This window comes from Ictalurus punctatus, chromosome 11, assembly GCF_001660625.3.
Source record: "Ictalurus punctatus breed USDA103 chromosome 11, Coco_2.0, whole genome shotgun sequence".
Taxonomy (NCBI): Eukaryota; Metazoa; Chordata; class Actinopteri; order Siluriformes; family Ictaluridae; genus Ictalurus; species Ictalurus punctatus.
Genome location: NC_030426.2, coordinates 4,563,699 through 4,585,710, shown reverse-complemented (window position 1 = coordinate 4,585,710; position 22,012 = coordinate 4,563,699). Strand labels below are relative to the sequence as shown.

Here is a 22,012-nt window from a genome sequence, read left to right as displayed (position 1 = left end):
TATGTAAATATGGTATATATTTTGTATAAGTGAAATTCTTATATGCCAATATATTACATGTATTAGAAATTCATATATGTCCATATCACATTTCCGTATGGGTTCATGGTGCCATCTGCAGTACCATAAAACGCTTATTGATTCTGTCAGTCAGACTTATATATATGCATGAGTGCTCTACTGCACCAGCAGAAATAGATGACTAACTGAAATTCAGCTCAGAGTGAGTGTTGATGCTCAACATGCACAGAAGCAACTTAACATTCAATTTCACATAGATTTTATGAGTTTGGTGTCTTCTAACTCGTTTTGTGTTTGGTGCTGCCTTTTAATAATCATACGTTTTTCAGTTATACATAGCTATCTAAGCAACTATTAACCGCCTGTATCCTAACCAGCATGGTAACTAGCGTTATACCATGGTCTGTCTGAATACTCAATTCTCTCTCTCTATATATATATACTCACTATAAATACTGTAACCATACTCACATACAGTAGTTAAACTCACAGCTTCATTATTAGTAGAGACGCAGTACAGACGCAGATGATTCACACACATACAACGTCTCTCTCGCTCTCCTTCTCTCTATAATAACTCTTTATTATAATTCATTCAAATAAATGAAATCTTATCTCACTATTTTATCTCTGTGTATGATTTAGAGTGGACGGAGATCTAGATCTAATGTAACCGTTGTTATCTTTTCAGTATAATTTGGCACTGCGAACATCAATGACGGCTTTAACTTGTCAATGCTGGCCACGGAGTAAGCGGGATAATCCATGGCTATGCACTCTGCGGCGTGCTTCATGTCCGGTGGTTCTTTGCCTCCACGTTGTCAATTAAAATCATGTAATGCACACCTAGCTATGGATTACCCCTTACAAATACAGTGAGGCTAGCTAGTTACCTTGCTAAAAAAAAAAAGAAGCCCTGATTAATTAAAATCAATTCTGATATGTGAAGAACAGTGTTTTTCTGTTGTCAGCGTTTGCTCAGTACGTCCAACCTTTAACAACAGAAGCACACATTCAAAATAGTAGGATACAACAACCCTGGTAGCTGGAGCTGACAATCCAAGAGTGTGTGTGTGAGTGTAGATGAGTCAGTCCTGACAGTACCGCTGTAAACAACACTTTCGATCCTTAATAAAGCACAAGTTGCTACACAACAGGGATTTGATCAATGTTAATTGAGATGAACTCTGAAGCATCTGCTATTTCTATTGTATACTGGTTTATGATTTATTGGTTTGCCACCTTATTTTTATTTATTACTTTTTTTTTTTAACTGTACTTGGAAATGCAATTGTGAAAGCCCTAGAAAAAATATCATGTGTGAAAACTGTTTATTAATGGTCTGCACTTATATAGCGCTTTTTTAGCCTTAGCGATTCTACAAAGCACTTTACACTGTTTCTCATTCACCCATTCACACACACACCAATGGTAGCAGAGCTGCCATGCAAGGCGCTAGCTTGCCATTCGGAGCAACTTGGGGTTCAGTGTCTTGCCCAAGGACAGTACCCGCCCACTTGAGCATGTGGAGTCACGTGGGCCGGAAATCGAACCGCCAACCCTACGATCAATGGAAAACCCGTTCTACTATCTGAGTCACAGCCGCCTCATTATTAATGCTTTCAGGTTCTTAATGCATTGTTGGTCACCAGTGGAGGAGCTCAGAGAAGGTAACATGAATAATATTTTGCCATGATATGGCTCGAAATACTGATTGTTTATGCCTCAAAAGGAAACAGCACAAAGATTTAATTACCACACACTTAAGTAAGTAACTTACTTACGTCATATGGTGTCGTAGTATTTTTGTTTTAAGAGAAATAAGAGCCGAGTTGTGAGATTGAGATACTACACATGTTGCAAGACTGTGGAATCAAAGACGATTGAATAGGTGCTTAGGTGGATATGAAAAAAAAAAACTGCTATTAAGCACTAAATTGCATTTCATTTGTTTTTTTTAAAAAAAAAAGAAAATGCATTTTCTGCTAAATTAACAAGGATTTGGCATAAATACTGTATAACACTATAATTATATACTTGAGAGCATGATATATATATATATATATATATATATATATATATATATATAAACTCTTTAACTGTTATACAACCCCAATTCCAAAAAAGTTGGGACAGTATGGAAAATGCAAAAAGACCTAAACAACAAGAATCAGTTGAAAATTCAATTCACCCTGTACTATATTGAAAAAACATTATTTGATGCTTTAACTTGTGAATTTAATTTATTTTTGAAAATATACACTCAATACAAATCTGACTGTAGCACGCTCCAAAAAAGTTGGGACAGTCGACTGTTTACCGCTGTGTAACATCATCTTTTTCTTTTACAGTAATAACACGTATTAAGCGTGTGGGCGCTGAAGACACCAGCTGGTTAAGTTTAGCAAGCGGAATTTTCCCCCATTCATCCATTATTCATTTCTTCAGCTGAGCGACTGTATAGGGCCTTTGCTGCCTTATTTTGCGCTTCATAATACACCACACATTCTCAACCGGAGACGGGTCAGGACTGTAGGCAGGCCATGCTCGCACCCATACTCTCTGCTTACGCAACCATGCGCTTGTAATCCGGGCAGAATGTGGTTTGGCGTTGTCCTGCTCTGGATGGCAGCGTATGTTGCTCCAAAATGTGTACAGATCTTTCTGCATTAATGATGCCCTCACAGATGTGCAAGTTACCCATGCCGTGGGCACTGACACACCCACATACCATGACAGACACTGGCTTTTGGACCTGACGCCGATAACAGCTTGGATAGTCCTGTTCCTCTTGGCCCGGAGAACACGACTGCTGTTTTGTCCAAAAACTATTTGAAATGTCGACTCGTCCGTCCACAAACACGATTCCACTGTGCTGCTGTCCATCTCAGATGAGACCGAGCCCAGAGAAGTGGGCGGCCCTTCGGTGCAGTGTTGATATACGGCTTCTGCTTTGCATAATAAACCCTTAACTTGCACCTGTGGATACAGCGGCGAACAAAGGTTTAACAAAGTATTCCCAAGCTCATGTCAGGATCTCCATTACAGACTCACGGCGGTTTTTAAGACGGTGACGCCTGAGGGATCGGCGATCACGCGCATTCAGAGGTGGTTTTCGGCCTTGCCGTTTACACACAGAGATTTGACCGGATTCCTTGAATCTTTTAATTATATTGTGCAATGTCGAAGGTGAAACGCGCAAAATCCCACCGATTTGACCTTGGGGAATGTTGTTCTCAAACTGTCGGCTTATTCGCTGATGCATCTGTTGGCAGACTGGCGAGCCGAGGCTCTTGAAGGATGCATGTGTATTCTTATTTCAACTTGACACATCGCTTAGTCCTAAACTGCCCTGTCCCAACTTTTTTGGAATGCGCTGCATGCATCAATTTCAAAATAAACGTTTATCTTTAAAAAAAAAAAAAACGATGCAGTTGATTAGGAAAAATATCAAATATATTTACAAATCACTCCTCTTCGTTTTTATTAGCATTTCCCATACTGTCCCAACTTTTTCGGAATTGGGGTTGCACAAAGACGGTGCATTTCATCTTTTCATTTCAAGCTTCCATTTGTATAATCTAATTACCATATCCATAACTCATTAGTAGTTTGTTAATGCTAAGCTGCTGACCAATCATAGGTGTCAGCCAGCTCACATATACAGATGTGGGCAGTCAGTATTCATCTCAGAAGATGCAGCAGCTGGCTGTGCCTGTCTCAGAGATGAGCTTGCTTCACACTTCTAGATTGGATACTGCAGTATGAGTGGGAAGACTGAGACAGCAGGTGGGAACCGGCAGCAAGCGGGGAGATAATATTTTTAAAAAATAAAAATAAATAAAAAGATGTTTTCAGATCTATCGAATGAAATAAGTAAAATCTCACAACCAAAGAACTGACATTTGGTGTTTAATAATATTAATATCTCAACTTATTAATTATCAAATTATTATTTGCAAATGATAACGCACTGTCCGTTGTCATATCCGTCTCCCTTGCTTACAGTGAGGGGAAATAAATATTCACACTTTTGTTTTTGTTACTTAATATTCTTTTGGTGCGTACGTCCACCTCGTTTTTACGCACATAATGTCTCTAGACTTTGTATTTATAAATACGGACTAAAAAGGATGCATTCATACGAATAAAAATATATGTTCAAAAAAAAATGTAATTGTTGGAGAGAAAAAAAATATTCAAACACCGCAAAGTACCAGCATTAATGCTTTGTCGTAAAGCTGTTGCTTGGCAATTACAGCTAAGAGATGGTAAGAAGTAATTAGGGTTTTCGTTGCAGCACTGTGGACCATTTCTCTTTGCAAATACTCTACTTCCCCAAGAATGCAAGGATCCCATAAATTTTCAGTGGGATTTATGTCAGGGGATTAGCTAGGCCGTGTAAGGCCTTTATACCCTACCTTAACTACCTTGAACTAGGGTGTTATGGAAAAGATAAGGGGGATTCGTTCTTTGCTGATATCTAAAGTATAGGTCGTGTTTTCAAGTAAAAAAAAAACAAAAAAAACAATCAATCAATAAATACACGAGAGTAATCTTGCGTAAAATCTTCTTCTACACATGTTTTCAAAATTCAAACAGATAATGAACAATTATAACAAGGATCCCACAATGTAAGGCGTCAAGAATTTAACACATTCAAAGCGAGAAACAGGAATCAATAACAAGCACAACCATACAACATGAGACAGGCAGACGGAATGAACAATAATATATCATATTCAAACACCAAACAGTCTGATATGGTGATGGCATGAACACAGATGGTCAAGATGATTAGTCAGTTGTAGTAATTCCTGAAACAGTCTCTTAGCAGTTGCGAGATGCACCCAGGATCACCGTGTTAAACAAAGGTATCAGCTCTGTTGGGTATAGCATCCTAACCAAAAAAAATAAATCTTTTATTTGAGCAGTAAACCACAAAGAGCTTCTCAAACCAGGATTTACCTGTAGCACCATTACACACCATGAGGTTTACAAACTGATCTGCTCTGCCGCTTCTACTCCCTCATTTTATACTCATAACACCTAGAGTCCCATTAGTGACTCCTGGTGGCAGGGATGAGCATAACATGAAAAGAAAATACATAAACATAGCCTGTGACAGGCATGAGTGTTACACCTTGTTGAGTTAGTTTAGCTGTATGTTTGGGGACATTACATCTTCTCCATTGATTCAGTTTCTTGGATGATGAGATTAAATTCTCCTCTAATATGTCCTGGTACATTGCTCCAGTTTGGTTCCTTCGATGATATGTAATGCCACAGTACTGTTTACAGAGAAGTAGCCCCATGTCAAGATGCTTCACTATAGGTATGGTGTTATTGGGATCATGCGTGCTACCCTTCTTTCTCCAAACCTGAGGGGTTGAATTATTGCCAAAGAGTTACATATTTGTGTTGTCTGCCCAGTATATTGTTCAAAAAGAGTTCTGATTTGTCTAAATGCTTTTAGACCAGTATCTCTGTGCTTCTTTTTTTAGCAGAGGAGGTTTGCGTGGGATGTAGTAGTGTTGGATTTGACTCCACCTTTGTCAAGTTCGAGTCGAGATCAAGTCCTTAACCAATCGAGTCCGAGTCCAAAATGGACCGAGTTGGACTTACATCCGGGTCCTTAACGGCCGAGTCCAAGTCGAGTACGGCCGAGTCCACAAAGTAATTAAATTGGGAAAAAAATGATTTAAGATTGCAAATCTCAACACTGAGCTGTTAAATTAACATGTTAACCTTCAGAAACCAACGGCAACATAAATGTAACAAAAACATTACCACTATTACACCGTGCCATTTAATATTTTTATTTCATGTCATCAGCACCTAAACTAGTTTCCTATCAAAAATGGTTTCAAAGGGGAAAAAGGGCTATAGAGGTATATGTAGAACTTTTATTATATTACAAGTGTATGAAAAGACAAATGAACCTGTTTTGTTATTGCATCACACTATATTGTGTCCTCCAGTTAAAGCTGACATTTCAATTATTTGATGTCTCTCACCCACACCCACAGTTATATAGGCTGAGAGAGAGAGAGAGAGAGAGTACCGAGTAGAGTTACATTTAGCAGCATGTCGTAACAACAAGCTTCATACTTTATTACTGCTTTTAATCCGTCTATGAATCACAACAAACTCAATTCTGAACACGGCTCTGTTCTTGTAACCTTTTTTCACTTTAACCCCTATCAGCAGGGTTTATGAGATTTACTACATTAAGAAGTACATTTCACATTTTACGTGAAATTCAACACTGGAATCGCCAAACGCTAATGTTTAGGGGTGGGTTATACGACTACGCTCTGATTGCACGATAACCATACGTTTTCTCAGGTAGGTCTATCAGTAGTGTTCAAGTAAGAAATACAACAGAAATTGACTAAAGCAATTAAATATAAATTAAAATAGACTTCACTGTACGACATATACAGTGATTCTTATTCAATTTACTGAAGTTATTCAGTCGAATGAGTGCGTGAGGGATTTTCTCTTTGTGTGTTTTGTTGTTTGATGAACATTAATGACACAGGCAGCAGCAGGTTTATTCGACTGCTGTCACTTTAAGACCTAATGCACAGATCCAGTATACGGTATTGACACAGCTCCAATTTTTCCCCCAACTGCTTACATTCACTTAAGACGTAAGCGACTGTGTTGGCATGAATACTCAGCCAGACCTGCATTGTGACATGATGTGTGTGTATTTATTTCACCGTGAGAGTGTAATAAGCTTTAAAGAGAACTCAAATCGGTACTCACACGATGAGGAGGCTTTCTATGCACGTGCTTCGGGTATGTGCGCACAGAAAGCTCCCTGGTCAGGTAGGGAGACATTCATTCATTTCTTGTTATCTTAATTTTATGTTATTTATTTTTGTCTTTCTTTCCATGTGACTCGACTGTACTCAGAAAAATTTCCGAGTCCGTGTCGAGTTCGGGTACAAATTTACCCGAGCGCATGACAAGTCTGAGTTCATTCATAATTGGACGAGTCCAGGATCGCGCAGCGCAACTCTAGGATGTAGGGATTGAGTTCAGAGCTTATTGTATACAGTAGCTGTTGTTCCTGCTGCTTTCAGGTTGTCCTGCAACTATATTCAAGTGACTGCTGGCTTTTCTCTTACCTTCCTTATCATGAGTCTGAGAGCGCGGCGTGAAATCCCGCATGGCTAGCTACTATGAGGTTAAAAGTCCCACCACAGAGGTGCAGGTCCAATCTGATAAAACTGTATGCTTCTTGCGTTATGTCCATGCTTCTTCACCAAATTTGCTTTGTTACAGATGTCATAAATGACTTCACATCAGAGATGATGCAAATGTGGGGGCTACATATAAATGATCTCAGACGTGTCAGTGTTGAGGAAAAGAGTAGAAACTACAGACTAGATCTTGAGTGGAAAAGACGTTTCAGGCTATGGCTTACAGTTGGGCTCACTACCATTTAATAGGTGTTTTAGAAAAGAGTCAAACTGTGGAAACCCCTGACCCGACCCCCCCCCCCCCCCCCCCATTCCTCCCCCGCCCCCGACCAGATGACGAGGAGGACAGGAGGAAGAGCCGAAAGAACTGTTAGAAACGCTTAATAACTGGTGTGGTACATACACAGCAGGAAACCTTGCACAGTTGAGGTAAAGCAATGAAAAGCCCTTAGCAAGGCTGTTTGCAGTCAGCAACACAATGATTTGGATGCTTGGAATGTACTCTGTGCAATTATAAGGATTTTTGAATAAACATTTACGCCCAATGATAAATATAAATGTACTGCGTACTCGGCTTACTTAAAAATAATCTCTTGAGACTTGAGGTCGCTGCAAACAAGACTTTTTGCAAATATGCTTACGCACTCTCTCAATCTTTACGCTCTGGCTCAAGCCATTCGAGAACAGCACCAGGAACGCAGGAATGCAGAATTAGCTATCGTTGTAACCCCGTAACTTAGTGCTATATGCATAAAAATCACCAATGCTGATATCTCCTGAAAAGGAGGTGAGTCATTACATAAATAGCTAGCTCAAAGGCAGGGGCGTATCACTGCTCATCAGCAGAGTTCCAGGGTCTTTAATTAATCACCCTTCTGACCACCCACAACCCTGCTAGACCCACAGATGCATTACACAAAAAGGCACAAATAGTGGTACAATTAAAAACCGTGTTTACATCTTATTAGAGTTTTGTTTTTCTCGTCATCTCGATCAGTATTTCTGCCTGCTCTCAATAATGCCTATTAAACAAACACAACAGGTTCAAATATTCTAAGCATTCTAATGTTATTTTACTGCTAATTACATATACCACAACTTTGTCCAGCTTGTCTAACACTGTTCAAATAAGGCACTGTATGGTACGAATCCTGTCCCGTTTTGTCATATCTACACAGATATCTTCTGACAGTCCCAGGGAACACAGTACAGAATATTAAAAATGTTTGTATGATCGACAAATTGAATATTCTATTAAAAAGCATAATAAATAGCTGGAATGGGGAAAAAGACAGAAATATGATAAAACACTACTGAAAAAACAGCCGAACTCACCGATCAGACCTCCAGGTCGGTGTTATTTTACTGTTACATATGCCACAAGTTCGTCCAACCTAAAGCATATTTTATTTTAGCATTTAAATTCTAAAATATCTTCTCATCCTCAGAGTCAGATCCCTAAGTTAAGAATGACTCCAAATACTTGCTCTGCATCTGAATGATAACAGTCTTTCTAAATGTATAGCACATTTTATCTGTATAGTGTCATTCAACATTGCTTAACTTCGGACAGAACTTAAGATCAAACTGGGAGAAGAGAAGAACAGGCCACATGGCATGTAGCCTAAACAATGTGATGAATATCTGCACGGTTTCATTTAAAATTAACAGTCCAAATGCCATTAACTGTGTTTTATTACAGCTAAACAACAACAACAACAACAACTACAACAAAAAAGCTGCCTCTGGACTAACCTTCTCACACACTTTTCCACTTTTTGTAGTGTTACAACCTGGAGCTGAATGTCGTGAATCTACATAAATTACTGAGGCGCGGGGAAATCAACATAGTTTGAAAAATTATGTACAAATAAAATTGGTAAAATATGTGCTTGCGTAAATATTCACCTCAGCACTATGAAAACCCAAACTTAGTTGAGAAAAAGTCAGTTAATTAGTGTAATTATCATGTAAACTACTAAATTAAAGTCTCTCTCTCTCTCTCTCTCTCTCTCTCTCTCTCTCTCTCTCTCTATATATATATATATATATATATATATATACATACAATTGTTCATAAGGCCCCAGAGTTTGTTAGAGAATATACCTAAACAAATAGCATTAGCATTATGAAGACCAAGGAGTTATTAAAACAAGTCCAGGACAAAGTTCTGAAATCAGGGTTTGGCTATAAAAAAAAATCCATCCCAAAATCTGAACATCCGGCAGAGCAACATTAACAACCAAGAGGCCAGGAGGAAACTCTGAAGAAACCGGAGAGATCCACAGCTCAGAATTGAAGAGCTATTCACAGGGCAACCTTAGAGAGGACAATCCACAAAGCTGGACTTTTGGAAGACTGGCCAGAAGGAGGGGGGAAAAGCCATACAAGTTTGCCAAAGGACATGTTGAAGACTCAGCGAATATGTGTAAAATGTTTCTCAGGTCTGATGAGACCAACATTGAATATTTTGGCCTTCCACCAAGCACTATGTTTGGTGGAAACCCAAGAATACACTCTCTGGAAGCAGACGAAGAACACGAGTTATGTGTTCGCAACCTCTGCATTGACCATCTTAGCAAAGCAATCTTTTATCCTGAAAATGAAGCCACATGCAGTTGAAGTTTGAACCCTATACGAGTCCTCCTTATAAGCAAACAGCCAGTTCTCAGACATTTCACACATTTCCAGTCTAACAATGAACAGACAGTTCGTTTGGAACTGGAACTGGAACCACTTTGTCCAATTTTGGCTTCAGCGTTGTCCAGAAATGAATCTGAATTATCCTCTACCAGATTGCTTGCACTCCAAACAGGCCATGGCAGCCCCTCTAAAAACTGCAAATGGACTGGATTGGACTAGCCTCCCCTCTTTTACCCCATGGGTTGGGCTCTAAACAGTCTGATTCTAGATTTGAGAGAGCTGAAATGCCTTCCCATTCCATATGTTAAGGCTATCGGGTGTTATTCATGCTGTGCAGCCACGACTGTGGTTAACGGCAGTAGATCTAGTAATGGTTATTTTCACGTTTCCATTGCTCCGAAACACAGATGCTTTTTGAAATTTCCCTTCCACGGACATTCATTTCAATACACAGTCCTACACTTTGGCCTCTCTCTACCCATATGGTCAAGTTATCGGCAAAAATCGACACAGTTTTCCCAGCTGTCGTGGGAGCGGCTGAGAAGGATCCGCTGTCATTACACAGTACGAGAGCGGCCTTTAAAGCAGATTTTATGTTATTGGAAGTGTTTTTTTTTTAAATTCTTTTTGGATCGCTATTTTTTATTTGTTATTTGGAGTGTTACTGTTTGGTTCAGTTTGGATGCATATATTTTTTTTTTACTTTAATATTTAATATATATTAATACTTATCTATTTATTTCACTTAAAAAAGCAGAGTCCATTTTTATGGTACAGTCAGTACTGTTTATTTTCGTAAGAAAGTTCGGCAGTATTTTACTTCGACTGTTATGTTTTCATTCAGAATCAATTTGAAAAACTATCGCTTGATATTAATCTTAGTTACTCGACTTAGTTATCGGGATCGGTAAAATCCACTATCGGTCGACCTCTATTCTCAAGATGCTTGCAGGCAGCCCAGTTGCCTCTCATGGCCAGAGGTATAAGGATACTGCTGTATTTGGATGACTGTCTCCTATGCGCCCTCACCAAAGAGTATGCCATCTGGGACACATTCACTGCTTGCGTGTATAACAGTCTTATAGAGGACTCAGAAAAGAGTTCCCCAGTAATGAAACAAATCCCACAATTCAAGCTTGCACGCTACAACAGATTATTTTATATATATATATATATATATATATATATATATATTCAATAATGGTATGATATAAAAGAACACTGTTCACTAATTGGTTGATCTGGTTGTGGTGAAAAACACTGACAAAAGACGAGAGGTGGGTGCTATTGAAGACGGAATGATTTTTATCCAAGCCCTATGTCTGCAATACAGAGCCCAACATATTCACAGAAGATCTCCGTCAAGCATTTTTCAATGTCCACAGTAGGCCTGGCAGACAGCAGGGTCCTTGGATAGCTTCAAAGGGCGAACACACTCAAGCTGTGGTGAGACAGTGCAGATGGTTCAAGACAGAGCCAAAACTCAGAAACCTTGTGCTTCTCGATCAAAAACTTGATGCCCTTTGATTGTTGCTTTCTATTTTCAGGACAGGTCACCGTAGATGGTAAGGATTTAAAAAGTAAACATCACTTCTGCATCAGATGCAGCTCACCTCGATATACTCTAGCCCAATGGTTACTAGGAATATGACTAGGACTATGTAAAGGTATTTTTTTTTTACATCACAGGCAAACGTTATAATATGGTATTCTCTACCAATATAGACTACGATAAATCACTACACCACTAAAGCTACTAAATGAAGACAGAGTTGCCTTCTAAACATGGTATTTCTACAGAGTCGAAAATACGGACATAATATTCTAGCAGCTTCCCTAGACAAATGAACTTGCACTGCCGCTGAAGTGTTATCCTCCATCTTCATTCAATATATGAAACTGCAAACAGAAAGTCACAACAAAAATATATGACACCCCATGTCATATTTTCGGGTTATATGATTGTAATACTATACGCTTGTCATATGATTCCACCCACTATATGAACAAGTGCGCTCTTGATTTCTAGTCTGCATCAAAACAAGAAAGTCCTAACACAGACTTGGTGAAGTACCAGAAAAGACCCGTGAAACAATAATAACTAGATTGTTTCAGTCTTTCAGTTTTCTACCAAGATTAAAAATGCCCTCCATCTATGCGGCGTGCACACGCACACGCACACACACACACACACACACACACACACGGTATATGCACACATAGCAGTACAGGCACTTAATGCTCAGCTATGGAAAGTATACAAATAGTTCCTTTCTAAACTATTAATAAGTTATGTTTTCGGTGGAGTAAATGTGTTTTTTATGAACGAAGTGCACACTGCAGATACACTTCTTCAACTCTACATACTACGATAAGGAACGTAACACAGGTTAGCCCTCAGGTACATATCCTACCTTCCGGTTAACTCCGTGCAAATTTGTGAGATCCCAAGATGTCCAAAATGGCTTACAAGCCTTCTGCACAAAACGTCTTAATGGGTGCTGTGTGTGTGTGTGCCCACTTTAGTGTATTAATGCTCTTTACTTCTCTTCACGCCCAGCCGACTAGCTTGATCATTCTGTTTCTGATGTTGTTTGTTGCCTTGGTTACCAAGCCCTACATAAGCATAGCCATACACTACAGTGTTTTCCCTTCAAGCCATCAGCCACCAGTGTGCTTGTATATGTGGGAATGTTTTTTTTTTTTATTATTATCTCATTATGCAGAACAAACAACCCCATAAAAATATGTCCCTATAAACCTATGGCTGGTACAAAGAGGAAACCCTGCAAATTTTTTTTTTTAAATATCCCACAAATACAGAATTACACGTGTGCATGTGTGTGTTTGTTGTGCACGAACAGAGCCCAAGCAAGCAGACACACGTCTAAAATTACACAACTCATCCCGCCTTATGCACAACCAAATTTTGGGTTCTCGTCTCATTTTCCATGTCTCCTGGGAATCTGACGCATCAATGAACGAACCAGGAATTGCACTATTAATAGCTACGGCAAATGAGATGCCTTCATAGATACAGATAAAAAAAAAACTGCAGAAGTGAAGTCACTTCCACTTCCATCCATCTGCTATTTGTTTTTTTGCTGGCCTCTCTGTCCATGCCATGCCAATTCCTCATCTAACTCTCAGCCAATTCAGAGAACTTTTCCGTTCTCATACTTCTAATCAGTGTACACAAAAGAAACAGAATATCACCGCTCCATTTCAAATTATTTCACAATAAGGAGACTAATGAAAAGCAGCGACTACATTGGAGATGGTGTACACTTTAAACGAGAGACGAGGGGGAGTGCTGCTCGTTGAACTTGATCAGTTTCTTAGTGGGAATGCTTCCTTCTGAAAATAAATAAATAAATAAATAAAAAATAAACAAGGGGGACAAACAAGGGGGAAAAAATGAGAAAAAGACAGGGAGGATTGCTTAATGACAAGCACCCGCCTCATAATAACACGTTTCCCAGGCAACAAAAGGGGTGGGAAAGCAAGAGTATGTCTGGATTCCAACAGACTAAAGGCTGCTTTTTTATTCCCAGGAGCTCTCACAAATTATCAAAGATTCATCTTCCACTGGGTATAACTGACCAAAAAAACTCCACATTTTCTCTTTAACCCAAAGGTTTAGAAATGTTCTCTTGTATATATGCAACAATTACTAATCATAGACAGAGTCTATTCAATATACGACATCTGACACTGTGCAGCAAACTGTTTTATACCCAGGGAAATAAGATTCCTATATGTTGTGATACGGGGCACAGTGCCTTGCACTCACAGGGTTTGGGCTTCGAATCCCACCTCTGCGGTGTGTGCATGGAGTTTGCATGGTCTCGCTGTGCTTCAGGGGCTTCCGTCGAGTGCTCCGGTTTCCTCGCTCAGTCTAAACACATGCGTTTGGCATATCTAAATTGTCCGTAGTGTGCGAGTGTGTTTGATATTATGCCCTGTGATGGGTTTGCACCCTGTCCAGGGGGTCCCCTGCATTGTGCCCAGAGTCCCATGGGATCTGTTCCAAGACTCCCCGCGAACCTGTGTAGGATATTTGATGTGTGTATTTCTTTATTTTTACTATAGATTCATGCTGCTATTTTATTGAATTTTATGTGAATTACTTCATTCAGAGTCTTCTGAGGCGTGGACAGTATGTGGTGATTTGTGCAGGCAAGTAACCCAAGTTGCCGAAATCCAAACATGGCATTTACCCCCCCTAAATTTCCTCCCCGCATATGTTTTACACATCGTAACTCATAAGCGGATGTAAATACCCTTAATCCGTGAGGACGTCTTATACTGCCCCTAGTGTTCTTCCACTCCTGATTGACTCTACTAAACAAATATGACCTCGTGCTATGAATTGCAAATAATCTTTCTAATATTTACATATTATTTACTTAGAATCTTTACGTATTATTACTCCAGTACATAGTTGTAAATTATGTCAAATTAAATGCCAGACTAATGTGTAATGCATTGTATATGACAGTTTATGGAGTTTTATATAACTGTTTATATAATCGCTCACTGCTAATAAAGACATTTATGGATTCAGTGGATACTGAATATAAAAATTAATAGTTAATATCTAACCATAGCTTAATGGCAAGACAGCCATTAAGAACGTGTAGCTGCAGCCCGAGTGAATGGCCATCAAGTGGTAGATATAGAGGGGAATATGAAATGGATATGTTAATGAGTATTTCACCCGCCTTCTCTGTTCACGCTGCTACAAAGTCAACATTTCCAACTCCATCTGGTGATGCGTCATGTCATGCAACTCTACTGAAGCCAGACTAATGAGCACGGTCAGTGCATTGCCCGAAGTGGCAGGAATACTTCCGCAAAACTTTGAATGCTCATGGAGTTTGATAGAGTAATAGCAGGTAGTCTATGAGCCTCTTGAAAACTCCATTATATTGTCTGGTTCTCAATTTATTTTTGCAATATTTATATGAGAAACCATTTAAATTGGGGACAGGATAATCTGTGCAATGTCAGAGAGTCAGAGGATTTGCATGCAGAGGAACTTTATCAGGGCTTTTTCAGTAGACATCATAAGGAGAGGCATGAAAGCGAAAGATACAGGCGGAATTAGAAACAAATACAGGCAAAATCCCGAGGAAACCTGTCAGAAGAAGTAAACCTAGGAGAAGATGAAACTCTAGAAACAAAGATAAGGAAACATGGCTCCGTCCCAAAAGATACTGAAGTGTCTGAATTCTAAAACATATAGAATAAGTTGTTATTTTCAAATGTGTGACCAGACAAAGAAAACCACTCAAAAAGAACTCAGGATAAGAAGATCTGTTATGGGTTTCCCAGAATGACATACAGTGCTGTGAAGTATCTTTTTCTGATTTCTTCTGTTTTTGTGTATATCTCATATGAAATAGTTTTAGATCTGCAAATGAAATACAACATAAAACAAAAACAGAAAAGTTATCCAACATCTATCACCAATGTGAAAATCTAATTGTCCCCTTAAACTTAAAATCTGGATGTGGTTGTGTCACCTTTAGCAGCAATAACTTCTAGGACTAGGACTTACTCCTACGCTTTGAATCATTGTCTTGCTGCATAATCCAGTTGCGGTTGAGTTTCAATTTACGGACTGAAGACCGGACATTTAGGATTTTCTGGTAGAGAGCAGAATTCATGTTTCCCTCAATTACTGCAAGTTGTCCAGGCCCTGAAGCAGCAAAGCATCCCCACAGCATCACACTGCCACCACCATGCTTGACCGTAGCTATGAAGATCTTTTTGTGGAGTTCTGTGTTTGGTTTACGCCAGATGTAACGGACCCCTGTCTTCCAAACAGTTCCACTTTCGACTCATCAATCCACAGAACACTCTCCCAAAAGGATCATCAAGGTGGGTTTTGGCAAAATTCAGATGAGCCTTAACGTTGTTCTGGGCTAGCAGTGGTTTTCACCTCGCCACTCTTCCATGGAGCCATTTTCGCCCAGTATCTTTCTGATAGTGGAGTCATGAACAGTGACCTTTATTGATGCAAGAGGCCTGTAGGTCCTTTGATGTTGTCCTTGGGTCTTTTGTGACTTGCTGGATGAGACGTCACTGTGCTCTTGGAGGAATTTTGGAAGGTCGGCCACTTCTGGGAAGGTCCACTACTGTGCTGTTTTTCCACTTGGAGATAACGGCTCTCATTGCGGTTCTTTGGAGTCCCAGAGTGTTTAAAATACCTTTGTAACCCTTCCCAGACTGATGTACTTCAATCACCTTCTTCCTCATCATTTCTGGATTTTTAAAAAAATTTTGGCACTGTGTGTTACTGGGTAAGACCTTTTACCCAACTTCATGTTGCTGAAAAAGTTCTATTGAAGTGTTGATTTGATTGAACAGGGTTTGCAGTAATCAGGCCTGATTGCGTCTAGTTCAGCTGAACCCCATTATCAATGCAGTTTCATAGACTTGGGGAATTACTAACTATGGGGGCAAATACATTTTCACACCGGCCCAGTTGTTATTAGACATCTTTTTTGCTTTAATAAATAACATTATCATTTAAAAACTGTATTTTGTGTTTACTCAGGTTGCCTTTGTTTTATCTTCCAGATTTTGGCATAATTTCTGAAACAATTTAGTATGACATATACACAACAGCAAAACAAAGCACTAAGTACTTTTTCACAGCAACGTACAGTACATTATGTACAAGCCAGTTTCGCAAGTGTTTCCCGAAAGCCTTCGTTATCAGAGATTTAACAAACGAGTTGTAAGTAGTTGTTTGTTGGCTCCGCTCGGCTCGAGTCGGGATTAAAGTCGAACGATCGATTCACAGTCCAGAGGTCAATTTAACATATGAATCAGAGATCAAACAGCAAAAACACACACGTATAGACAGTATTTACGAATAGCGGATGATAAACAACTATCTGGTCAAGTGCATTTGCTTTCCTGTTTTTCTTTGCAAGTAAATAAGAATATCATCTACTTGATTTGCTATGCTATAAGGAGACCATTTAAACAATTCATAGCTTCATACAGATTGTGTTTACAGACCTGTCCAGGAGCAACATCACTAATTCCAACTACATGGAAAAGCTCTGTTTGTTAGTTGGCTCAGCTGCGGTTGGCTGTGGCTCAGATGGTAGGGCGGGTTGTCCACTAATCACAGGGTTGGCAAGTTGATCCCTGGCCCCTCCACATGCTGAAGTGTCTTTGGGCAAGACACTGAACCCCAAGTTGGCTCTGATGGCAGGCTAGCGCCTGGCGTGTGTATGTGTGTGTGTGTGTGCTTTGTAGAACTGCTAAGGTTAAAAGGCACTATATTAGTGCAGACCCTTTAGTGTACTAGCTTTACTACGTTTCTTGTTTTCAGCGTACAAAACACCACCAGAGACCTTCTCAGAGGTCTCGGAGAATACTCTCAAAGCAAACCACAGATTCTGCAAGAAATGTACGGCTAACATAACATATAATGAGCTTCGAAGGGCTGACAGAGATACATTTACATACGATCCTATAGCAAAAGTATTTTCAATGGAAATACATATAAACGCATAATGGAGAAGCAGAAGAGAAGCCACCATTTGAAAGAGCATTTCTTGCTGACAGGACAATGATTAATAAGAAGCAAATGGCTCTTTTTCAGCTGCTCTATTCAACAGTAGGCACTTCTTGGCAATTTAGCAAAATGGTGAATCATCATCCTGTTAATGACTGGAATTAAGTAAATGGCACTACCTCTGCTACAAACAAACTGTTCTGTAAGGGACATGATGTCACTAGAAACGAGCATAAAGCACAAACAAATCCTATTAATATGTGTGTTTGAGACGGGAGGATTAAAGTCAACAAACAAAATCACACTGTTCTGACCATCAGAAACAAACAGATACTTATTATTATTATTATTAGTAGTAGTATTAGTAGTATTAGTATTATATCTGCAGACCACCAGAATGGCCTTGATAAGACTTTTCCAGGACTTCAATCTACAACGTGTCAGATCCGAACAGTAAAGAAGAGAATGACATAATTTCCGCACATTTTGAACATAGCCAACTGTGCTTAAGGAAGGAGCAGCGAATGCTATAGTTTTACGAGCTGACGCCACACAACAGGTGGTACATAATCCTGCAGCATTCAAGGGGCTGTCCATTTCATTTATGGAAAAGTCCAACATTTCACCGCTTCTATTTCATCAGGATTCTAACAGATGCGAAGCCTGTTACAGAAACACTAGGAGGAAAGCTGGATTACACCCTGGACATAACACCAACCTATCACAGGTTACCAAACACACACACACACAGACAATCCAGTAAGTACCCAATCTATCTACAAACATGTTTCTGGGAAGTGAAGGGAACCAGAAGGTCATGAGGAGAACATGCAAAACTCTGTACATTGGAGGTTTGATTTGAAATAAATATTATTTATTTAATAGTATTTATAGTTTTCAAATATAAAAAAAAAAAATCCCATGTGAGCAGAAATTTTCATACACAATCTGACAGTATAATAGACAAATTTATCATTTTAAGATTAAACGTCTATACCACCCAGGATTGCACTCTGCATGACCGAGTGACTCTTCGTACACTTAGTTACTGTTTTTTTCTTTGTTTTGTTTTTTTCTCACTTCTTGAGCATGCGCCCATTCTCACCCGTGTATCCAAAGCTCTGCCCCCAGATCCTATGGTGATTCAACTAGAGTTAGCATGCTAAGTTAACGTTAAGAAGTAATGTCACGAGATCACATTCACGCGCACGTGGCCATTTAACTGCTTGAAAGTTATAGCCCTAGAGAAGGGTTACGAGTGCGGTCGCTGGCCTTTTTTCTTTGGAATCGAGATTTTGAGCTTTTAAGCTTCGGTTCAAATTTTACATCACAAAATGTGCCATTCAGCTGCTTGAAGGACAAGTAACACTAAAAACACATGAAATTTGTCTCAGTGATTTCTGAGAACGGCCAAGAGCCTTTGCGTTTCTATTTTCCGTTCAAACAGTTCAAAGCTTTATACAGACTGTGTTTACAGACCTGTCCAGGAGCAACGTCACTAATTCCAGTTTTATATTTATTCTAGTTTTACTGTGTTTCATGCTGTAAAGTAGCATGCTTGCTTTTTTGCTCAGCCACCTAATGCACTGATGCTGCGATCATGGCTTAAACTATTCTTCAAATTATGCTCGGTATACTTCCCAGGTTATTTGTACAAGTGAGAAATAAAAACGATTATCCGTTAGTTCCAGTCCACTAGTTCGACTGGTTGAGCGGTGTTCTAAGAGTGCTTATATCTAGTATAACCATATAGGGATGTTTCACTGTGAGTAGAAACTGTTACTACAGTAGTGTTCGTGACATCATCAGTGGACAGGGCAAAAAAATACTTAAGAATATCATTTTTGGCTTAAAATAAGAAAGCTCATCAGATACAGATGAAAAGGAAGAAGGGACGCCAATTTCTCCAGAAGCACCTTTAACGGGAGTGTACAAATCATTGTGAGCTAGCTAGCCGGCTAGCCGACATGCTATGAGGTGAGTGAGGCTTCTTCAGGATCTGTTTCCACAAGCGGAGCAAAAATAAACAGAACATTTGGCCATATTGTGTCTGAAATGTCACGTACTCTATATGAATTTCCAGTTTATAGAATTGTTGAGAGTCTATGAAAAGGTTTCCACTCACACATACTTTATGACCGTAGTGCATACTCATGTCTATGTATTCGAATAATCTCGTGTATATTTGTATTTGAGACAGATTTTTGATCATCATATTCACTGTTATTGAGACATAATTATGGCATTAATACAAATTTTGAGAGCATTTCCTGAAATCTTTCCTTCAAGCACCTTATACAGAGAAGTGAATTTTTTAATTGTACAAACATTTTATAAATGCTTAAAACGATGATATATAAGAATATATATAATCCATCCATCCATCTTCTACACCGCTTTATTCTTTTCAGGGTCACGGGGAACCTGGAGTCTATCCCAGGGAGCATGGGGCACAAGGCGGGGTACACCCTGGACAGGGTGCCAATCCATCACAGAGCACAATCACATACACACTCACACACCCAGTCATACACTACGGACACTTTGGACACGTCAATCAGCCTACCATGCATGTCTTTGGACTGGGGGAGGAAACCGGAGTACCCGGAGGAAACCCCTGCAGCACGGGGAGAACATGCAAACTCCACACACACAGGGCCACGGTGTAATCAAACCCCCGACCCTGGAGGTGTGAGGCGAACGTGATAACCACTAATAATACTGTCCTGTTTAAAAAAAAAAAAATTCACTTTGTTCGTTTTAAGTTCTGAATTCAGCGTGAATATTAAGAGCAAGCAGTCCATACAAAACCCTTATTAAAATATTATTTCCTCCCTAGCAACGAGTCGTGGCCATAGATTTTAGTGGGGTAGGATGACAGCAATAACGACACACCCTCAAACAAAATTAAGTCAAGAGGCTATCACACTTGATTTATGCTATAGGTTACAATCTAGTGACCTTTTAGAATAACCCTATAATAGATAGTTGAGCTTCGACAACATAAGTCATCCAGCATACAGTCTAGCAGCTCTACCGTTGTTCAGCTGTGTTCGGTATCATTTCCCCAGTGTGCGCGAGAGAGAGAAGACCCAACAGGCTGCCTGGTTTTCAGCAAAATTTCCACCCTAACTACAACTCCAAAAGAACACGAAAGACCTGAAACTATCCAAAAAAAAATTCAGCCATAGGGAAAGGAAAACACATTTTTCTAAGCCTTTGCGTGGGAAGCAAGGTGACCATGATGCACATGTATTTCTGATGTACGGATATTATCCACGTGATAATTTTCCCTCACCTAATCTTTGTAATATATCTTACAATAGAAAAGGCTCTGTACATCACAGACACATTGTCTGCCACACTTTGCCACACAAATTCACACTTTGCCTTTGTTTGCAGAAATTTACAACAAGATGCCCAATAACTAAATGCGAGATCATCCTGGATAATGTTGCTTGCTTGCTTTTTTTTTTTTCTTTCTCTCTCTCTTTTTCTGGCTGCGTTATACAATTTAATGTTTCAGATTCATTTTCATTTACTAACCCATAGTAATGCTTCCATATCGCCAGGTAAAATCTGCCAATTTGAAGTTAGGCCAAATAGCTTCCTATTCACTTTGTTTGCCTCCATAGTGTATCCCATAGGTATAAAATAATGGTGATGTATTTCTCACCTAGTACCTAACAGGCATAGTGGAACAATATTTGCGATTCGGTCACAGAAACGCTCAAGTCTTGGTGCTATATTTGTATATTAACATCATCTGATAAAACTGCATTCAAAATTTGTTTGTATTTTCACTACAGGTTTAAGTAACGGGACGTGCCGCTGTGTCGCATGCTCAATGTGTGCGTATACTGTGTGAAGGAGACATGTGGTAGTCGCACACATTGAGATGAGAGAACCGGACGAAACTTAAAATGAGATATACCTGGTCTCAATTCAATATCATTTTCTTCCATTTCAAATTTTTCCTCTAGGTTCCCTGGCTTCCTTCCACCTCCCAAAAAAACAAACATGCTAGTAGGTGGATCTTCTATGCTAAATTGCCCCTAAGTGCAAAAGAGTATGTAAATGTGTGTACATGGTACCCTGCAATGGTCTCGCATCCCACCCAGGGTGGACCCCCGTTCCAGACTGCTGGGACTACGGCTGCTCCTAAGGCCAAACAGACTTCATATAAATCCATAATGAACTTTTTCACACTATCTGTTGTTACCCAGATGAGGACGGGCTCCCTTCTGAGTCGGGTTCCTCTCAAGGTTTCTTCCTCTTAAAACATCTTAGGGAGTTTTTCCTTGCCACCGTCGCCACTCAGTGGCTTGCTCAGTTGGGATAAATTCACACCTTTAATATCTGTATACCGTGTTGATATTTCTGTAAAGCTGCTTTGAGACAATGTCTATTGTAAAAAGCGCTATACAAATAAAATTGAATTGAATTGTTCCTGGGATAGACTCCGGATCCACGGCGGCCCTGACCAGAATAAAGCAGTAACTGACGATGGATGAATGAATGAATGAATGAATGAATGCTGCATTCGCACTCCGTTTCTTACCAGATCTGTTTATAAGTTTTAGACATGATGTA

General features: G+C 39.5%; 1 protein-coding gene across 4 annotated transcripts in view; it reads right to left on the bottom strand.

Annotated features, from left to right (window-relative positions):
* camkva (CaM kinase-like vesicle-associated a) overlaps window positions 1-22,012 on the bottom strand; it is a 45,987-nt gene that overhangs the window by 21,892 nt on the left and 2,083 nt on the right. The window contains exon 1 of one of the 4 annotated variants that reach the window (XM_053683466.1): window positions 16,915-17,047. The exons of 2 other annotated variants lie outside the window; for them this stretch is intronic. The gene's annotated coding sequence lies outside the window, so the exon portion shown is untranslated. Of the gene's footprint in view, window positions 1-12,293; window positions 12,472-16,914; window positions 17,048-22,012 lie in introns of those variants that run through there. One more of the 4 variants, XM_017480553.3, reaches the window with a different exon arrangement.